Source organism: Triticum dicoccoides, chromosome 1B (assembly GCF_002162155.2).
Source record: "Triticum dicoccoides isolate Atlit2015 ecotype Zavitan chromosome 1B, WEW_v2.0, whole genome shotgun sequence".
NCBI classification, from domain to species: Eukaryota; Viridiplantae; Streptophyta; class Magnoliopsida; order Poales; family Poaceae; genus Triticum; species Triticum dicoccoides.
The window spans coordinates 240,207,919-240,215,499 of record NC_041381.1 but is presented as its reverse complement, the minus strand read 5'-3'; positions in this window follow the sequence as shown (position 1 = coordinate 240,215,499).

The window sequence follows — 7,581 nt, the reverse complement described above, 5'->3', positions numbered from 1 at the left end:
TGATGAGCAAATTTACTATGATGAAAGCATGCCTCCTATCTATGATGATTATTGTGATGATACATATGCTATAAAGAAGAAGTTTGCTTATGAAGAGAGTAGTAAATTTTTTATGCTTGTAGATCATGAAAAGAATGTTTTAGGCGCTGGTTATATTGTTGAATTCATTCATGATGCTACTGAAAATTATTATGAGGGAGGAATATATGCTTGTAGGAATTGCAATAATATCAAGTTTCCTCCCTATGTGCTTAAATTCTCGAGGCTATGCTTGTTTTACCTTCCTATGCTAGTTGATTATTGTTCTCCTAAGTTGTTTGCTCACAAAATCCCTATGCATAGGAAGTGGGTTAGACTTAAATGTGCTATTCATATGCTTCATGATGCTCCTGTTACGTTTCAATTCTTATCTGTTATGTGAGCATCATTGTCATCATCATGCCTAGCTAAAAGGCATTAAAGAAAAGCGCTTGTTGGGAGACAACCCAATATTTATCCTTACTGTTTTTGTGTGTCCACATGATTATGCTACTTTATTAATCATGTTTTATAGCTTTTGTTTCAATAAAGTGCCAAGTAGAACCTTTGGGAAGACTTGGGTGAAGTTTATGTGATCTTGCTGTGAAAAATAGAAACATTAGCGCTCACGAGATTAGCTGTCATTTTTTACTGGAGAGTGATTTTAGGTTGATTCTTTTTGCAGATGATTAATAGACAAATTACTCAGGTCCAGAAATTTATTACATAATTTTTGGGGTTCCAGAAGTATACGTTTTATATAGATTACTACAGACTGTTCTGTTTTTGACAGATTCTGTTTTCTATGTGTTGTTTGCTTATTTTGATGAATCTATGAGTAGTATCGGAGGGTATGAATCATAGATAAGTTGGAGTACAATAGATATTACACCAATATGAATTTAGAATGAGTTCATTACAGTACCTAAGTGGTGGTTTTATTTTCTTATACTAACGGAGCTTACGAGTTTTGTGTTGAGTTTTGTGTGGTTGAAGTTTTCAAGTTTTGGGTAAAGATTCGATGGACTATGGAACAAGGAGTGGCAAGAGCCTAAGCTTGGGGATGACCAAGGCACCCCAAGGTAATATTCAAGAACAACCAAGAGCCTAAGCTTGGGGATGCCCCGGAAGGCATCCCCTCTTTCGTCTTCGTTCATCGGTAACTTTACTTGGAGCTATATTTTTATTCACCACATGATATGTGTTTTGCTTGGAGCGTCATTTTATTTTGTTAGTATTTGCTTGCCGTTAATTAGATTAACGTTTTGCATCTTTAGTTTCAATAAAAAAAGTCAAGGATAGCCTTTGCCATGCTTATTTTGCTAGTTTGCATGTTGCTGTTTGAAAACAGAAAGTTTACCGCTGTTGCAAAAATTGCCTAGAAAAGTCAGAGAATGGTCTAACGTTGAATCTTTTTGCATATTGAGCTCTGATAAATTTATTACAGTCGGAATTTTAGTTCATAATTTTTGGAGTCAGGGAAGTATTGATACTCTTGCATTCTTTACAGACTGTACTGTTTTGACAGATTGCTGTTATGGTTGCATTATTTGCATATGTTTGCTTGTTTAATGATTCTATTTGATGATAGGAGTATTAAATATGCAGAGGCATTTAGTATTCAATGTTGAATAATAATTTTAGTGATTTGTTACAGTAGAATATGATAATGTTTTGCATTGGTTTATACCAACCGATCTCACGAGTTCTTGTTGAGTTTGTTGTGAATGAAGCTTTTGATAAAAAGAGAAACCATGATATGAGATGAATTAAGGAGACACAAAAGTCCAAGCTTGGGGATGCCCAAGGCACCCCAAGATAATATTTCAAGAAGTCTCAAGCATCTAAGCTTGGGGATGTCCCAGTAGGCATCCCACCTTTCTTCTTCAACAACTATCGGTTAGTATCGGTTGAGCCTAAGTTTTTGCTTCTTCACATGAGTTGTGCTATCCTTGCATTGTAGTTTTCTTTAGCTTTGCTCGCTGTTTGAATAATGTACCAAGATCTGAATTATTTATTGAGAGAGAGCCATACATGAATTGGAATTTGCTAGAATACTCTATGTGCTTCACTTATATCTTTTGAGCTTGATAGTTTTGCTCTAGTGCTTCACTTATATCTTTTAGAGCACGGTGGTGGATTTGTTTTAAAGAAACTTGATCTCTCATGCTTCACTTATATTATTTTGAGAGTCATTAATAGCATGGTAATTTGCTTAATGTTAATATACTTAGTGTTCAATATATGTGAAACTTTCTTTTGAGTGAATTGAATACTAAGATAAATTTAATGCTTAATAATTGTTTTGAGATATGGAGGTAATAATATCAAAGTCGTGCTAGTTGAGTAGTTGTGAATTTGAGAAATACTTGTGTTGAAGTTTGCAAGTCCCGTAGCATGCACGTATGGTTAAAGTTGTGTAACAAATTTGAAGCATGAAGTGTACCTGGCTTGTGCATCCTTATGAGTGGCGGTCGGGGACAAGCGATGGTCTTTTCCTACCAATCTATCCCCCTAGGAGCATTGTGCGTAGTACTTATTTTTGATGGCTTCTAAATTTTTGCAATAAGTATATGAGTTCTTTTGACTAATGTTGAATCCATGGATTATATGCACTTTTACCTTTCCGCATTTGCTAGCCTCTTCGGCACCGTGCATTGCCCTTTCTCACATTGAGAGTTGGTGCAAACTTCGCCGGTGCATCCAAACCCCGTGATATGATACACTCTTTCACAAATAAACCTCCTTATATCTTCCTCAAAACAGCCACCATAGCTACCTATTATGACATTTCCATAGCCATTCCGAGATATATTGCCATGCAACTTTCCACCGTTCCGTTCATCATGACATACTTTACTTTTGTCATATTGCCATTGCATGATCTTGTAGTTGACATCGTATTTGTGGCAAAGCCACCATGCATTATTTTTCATACATGTCACTCTTGATTCATTGCACCATCCCGGTACACCGCCGGAGGCATTCATATAGAGTCATATCTTGTTCCAGTTTCGAGTTGTAATATCAAGTTGTTGTAATAAAAGTGTGATGATCATCATTATTAGAGCATTGCCCCAGTGAGGAAAAGGATGATGGAGACTATGATTCCCCCACAAGTCGGGATGAGACTCCGGATGAAAAAAAAGAGAAAGGCCAAATGAAAAAAAGAGAAGGCCCAAAAAAATGAGAGAAAAAGAGAGAAGGGGCAATGTTACTATCCTTTTACCACACTTGTGCTTCAAAGTAGCACCTTGTTCTTCATGTAGTGAGTCTCATATATTTGTGCTTCAAAGTAGCACCATGTTTTTCATATAGTGAGTCTCATATATTGTCTTGTTCATACTAGTGGGAATTTTTCATTATAGAACTTGGCTTGTATATTCCTACGATGGGCTTCCTCAAATGCCCTAGGTCTTCATGAGCAAGCAAGTTGGATGCACACCCACTAGTTTTCTTTTGTGGAGCATTCATAGCTCTAGTGCATCTGTTGCATGGCAATCCCTACTCCTCATGTTGACATCAATTGATGGGCATCTCCATAGCCCGTTGATTATCCTCGTCAATATGAGACTTTCTCCTTTTTTGTATTCTCCACACAATCCCCATCATCATATTCTATTCCACCCATAGTGCTATATCCATGGCTCGCGCTCATGTATTGCGTGAAGGTTGAAAAAGTTTGAGATTATTTAAGTATGAAACAATTGCTTGGCTTGTCATCGGGGGTATAGAAGTTGGGAACATCTTTGTGTGACGAAAATGAAGCATAGCCTAACTATATGATTTTGTAGGGATGAACTTTCTTTTGCCATGCTATTTTGAGAAGACATGATTGCTTTGATTAGTATGCTTGAAGTATTATTATTTTTGTGTCAATATGAACTTTTGTCTTGAATCTTTCGGATCTGAATATGCATATCACAATTAAGAAGATTTACATTGAAATTATGCCAAAGTATCACTCCGCATCAAAAATTCTTTTTTATCATTTACCTACTCGAGGACGAGCAGGAATTAAGCTTGGGGATGCTTGATACGTCTCCAACGTATCTATAATTTTTGATTGCTCCATGCTACTTTATCTACTATTTTAGGCAATATTGGGCTTTATTATCCACTTTTATATTATTTTTGGGACTAACCTATTAACCGGAGGCCCAGCCCAGATTTGCTGTTTTATGCCTATTTCAGTGTTTCGAGGAAAAGGAATATCAGACGGAGTCAAAACGGAACGAAATCAACTGGAGAAGTTAATTTTGGAAGGAAACCAACCAGATGGGCTTGGAGTGCATGCCAGGGGATCCCCGGGCTGCCCACGAGGGTGGGGGCGCGCCCCTCCCCCCTGGGCGCGCCCCCTACCTCGTGAGCCCCCTGGAGGTCCACTAACGTACCCCTTTCACCCATATATACCTACGTACCCTAAAACTTCCAGAACAGAAGATAGATCGGGAGTTCCGCCTCGCCGCAAGCCTCTGTAGCCACCAAAAACCAATCGGGGCCCTGTTCTGGCACCCTGCCGGAGGGGGATCCCATCACCGGTGGCCATCTTCATCATCCCGACGCTATCCATGACGAGGAGGGAGTAGTTAACCCTCGGGGCTGAGGGTATGTACTAGTAGCTATGTGTTTGATCTCTCTCTCTCTCTCGTGTTCTCTCTCGTGTTGCTCTATGGCACAATCTTGATGTATCCCGAGCTTTGCTATTGTAGTTGGATCTTATGATGTTTCTCCCCCTCTACTCTCTTGTGATGAATTGAGTTTACCCTTTTGAAGTTTTCTTATCGGATTGAGTCTTTATGAGAACACTTGATGTATGTCTTGCGTGGGATAACCGTGGTGACAATGGGTTGTTCTATTGATCCACTTGATGTATGTTTTGGTGATCAACTTGCGGGTTTCATGACACTTGGGAACCTATGCATAGGGGTTGGCACACGTTCTTGACTCTCCGGTAGTAGCTTTGGTGCACTCTTTGAAGTACTTTTATGTTGGTTGGATGAATCTGAGATTGTGTGATGCATATCGTATAATCATGCCCACGGATACTTGAGGTGACAATGGAGTATCTAGGTGACATTAGGGTTTTGGTTGATTTGTATCTTAAGGTGTTATTCTAGTATGAACTCTTCTATAGATCGATCCGAAAGAATAGCCTTGTGGTGGTTTCGTACCCGACCATAATCTCTATGTTTGTTCTCTGCTATTAGTGGCTTTGGAGTGACTCTTTGTTGCATGTTGAGGGCTTGTCATATTATCTATATATGTTATTATTGTTGAGAGAACTTACACTAGTGAAAGTATGAACCCTAGGCCTTGTTTCCTATCATTGCAATACCGTTTATGCTCACTTTTACCACTTGCTACCTTGCTGTTTTTATATTATCAGTTTACAAAAACCTATATCTTCTATCTATTTTGCACTTGTATCTTCATCTCTTCGCCGAACTAGTGCACCTATACAATTTACCATTGTATTGGGTGTGTTGGGGACACAAGAGACTTTTTGTTATTTGGTTGCAGGGTTGTTTGAGAGAGACCATCTTCCTCCTACGCCTCCTACGGATTGATGAACCTTAGGACATCCACTTGAGGGAAATTTGCTACTGTCCTACAAACCTGTGCACTTGCAGGCCCAACAACATCTACAAGAAGAAGGTTGTGTAGTAGACATCACCCATCGTGGTGCCAGCGCATGGTGGATTTGAGTTCTTGTAGGGCAGCTTCGAAGGGCTCAAGGGATACACTGTGGGCCGGATGACCAAGAGTCGTCACGGCAAGCTATACATCAACGACGCAGGATGGGGCCCCGACGCCGGCTCGATTGAGTACGGGTACCGGGTCCCCTTCGGCGGAATCCATGTCTTCATCGGCAAGATCAGCGAGCCAGACCCTGAGTCGGACATCTGCACCGACCTCGTCGAAACGGCTCAGCGCGCGAGACCCGCCCGGGCTCCGCCAACGGTGAAACGTGCCTTCGTGGGATGCATCCACGGAGGACTCACTGAAGGATCTGTCTCTGGTGGTGAGACGGCCATCTTCTCCGATGGTGAGTCATCCACAGGTGAGACGGATTCATTGTACCAACTGCAAGATGGCGGGCTTGGGGGCTGTTCCGATGGCAGCAGTATTCCGGATTGTCTTGAGCCGCCGAGCAGGGTCGGGATCTTCATGGCCGGCACCCAACCCATCCAAGACTCCACAACTGCAGCAGCCGTAACCTCCGGGTCAGTGGCAGCAAGGGCAGGAGGCCCTGTGCGTTCACCAACCCAGGTGTTAATGGATCTCACCGACAAGTTGACCACCCTGTTAACTGCCATAGTCAACCCGGCGGATCAAGCCCGTCATGATGCGGAGTTGACACAGTTAAAGTTGGATATGGCGCAAGCTAAGGAAGAGCTGGCAGCAGAAGATGTTAGGATAACCACAGAACGGGCGGCTCTGGATGTTCAGGGGCAGCAGATCCAGGCGCACACTTTCCGGCTCAGACAAGACCAGAACGCAGCTAATGAGGTCATGAGGAGAAGGTATCAGAAGACTCAGTCTCGACTTCCCCCGGTTTATGACCCTCGGAATCTTTTTAACACGCTAGGAGCAAGACCCAGTAACCCACCATGGCTTACCCCGTAGACAGGCAACCCGCCATGGCTTCCTCCGCGCACAGGAACGGACCATGTCGCGACACTCGGGGACGAAGCACCGTTTCAGCCGATAGTGATGGGACCTCCCCGCGTGAACATGGCACCACCTCAGTATGTACCAACACCCCCGGGTCATTACTCTAACCCATTGGAAAACATGATAGCGGCAACAACCCGATTGGCGGCTCTCCCAATTGATGGCGACTCTCCGGCTGCAGTTGAAACCCGCCGGGTCAGGGAACTACTTCAGACGGCCTTAGCACAGTAGGAGGCGTACTCATACAGCCGAGACAGGATCCACTCGACCCCTCGTCCAAGCCGAAGCCCGAGTTATAGCAGGCACATGGATTCATCGGCCATGTCAAGCAATGTTAGACGCCGTGACCAGCCAGGTGGGAGTAACCCGCCATGTTATGAGGCCGTTAACTTGGTAGATCAAGAGAGACTATGGCAAGAGACTGAACAGGCGGTTCAGTAGGCGGCTGAGCAAGCGGCTCAGTTGACGGCTTATCAGCCGTATCCGGTTTATCCGGTGACTTTTGTTGAGGCAGGTATAGCCACCCGGACCGGAGGAGTCCCATGTCTAGTGCCGGCTCTACGTAACGAGCGGTTGCCCAAAGATTTTAAAAGACCAAGGAAGGTGCCGAATTACACAGCCGACTTGCAGCCCGGGGCATGGATTGAGAGCTATGAGATGGCTATGGAGCTGTTGGAAGTTACTGATGCAGGAATGGCTAAGTACTTCACCATGATGTTGGATGGAACCGCCCGCACCTGGTTAAAAGGCCTGCTGTCGGTGTCAAAACCGGCGGATCTCGGGTAGGGGGTCCCGAACTGTGTGTCTAGGCGGATGGTAATAGGAGACAAGGGACACGATGTTTTTACCCAGGTTCGGGCCCTCTCGATGGAGGTAAAACCCTAC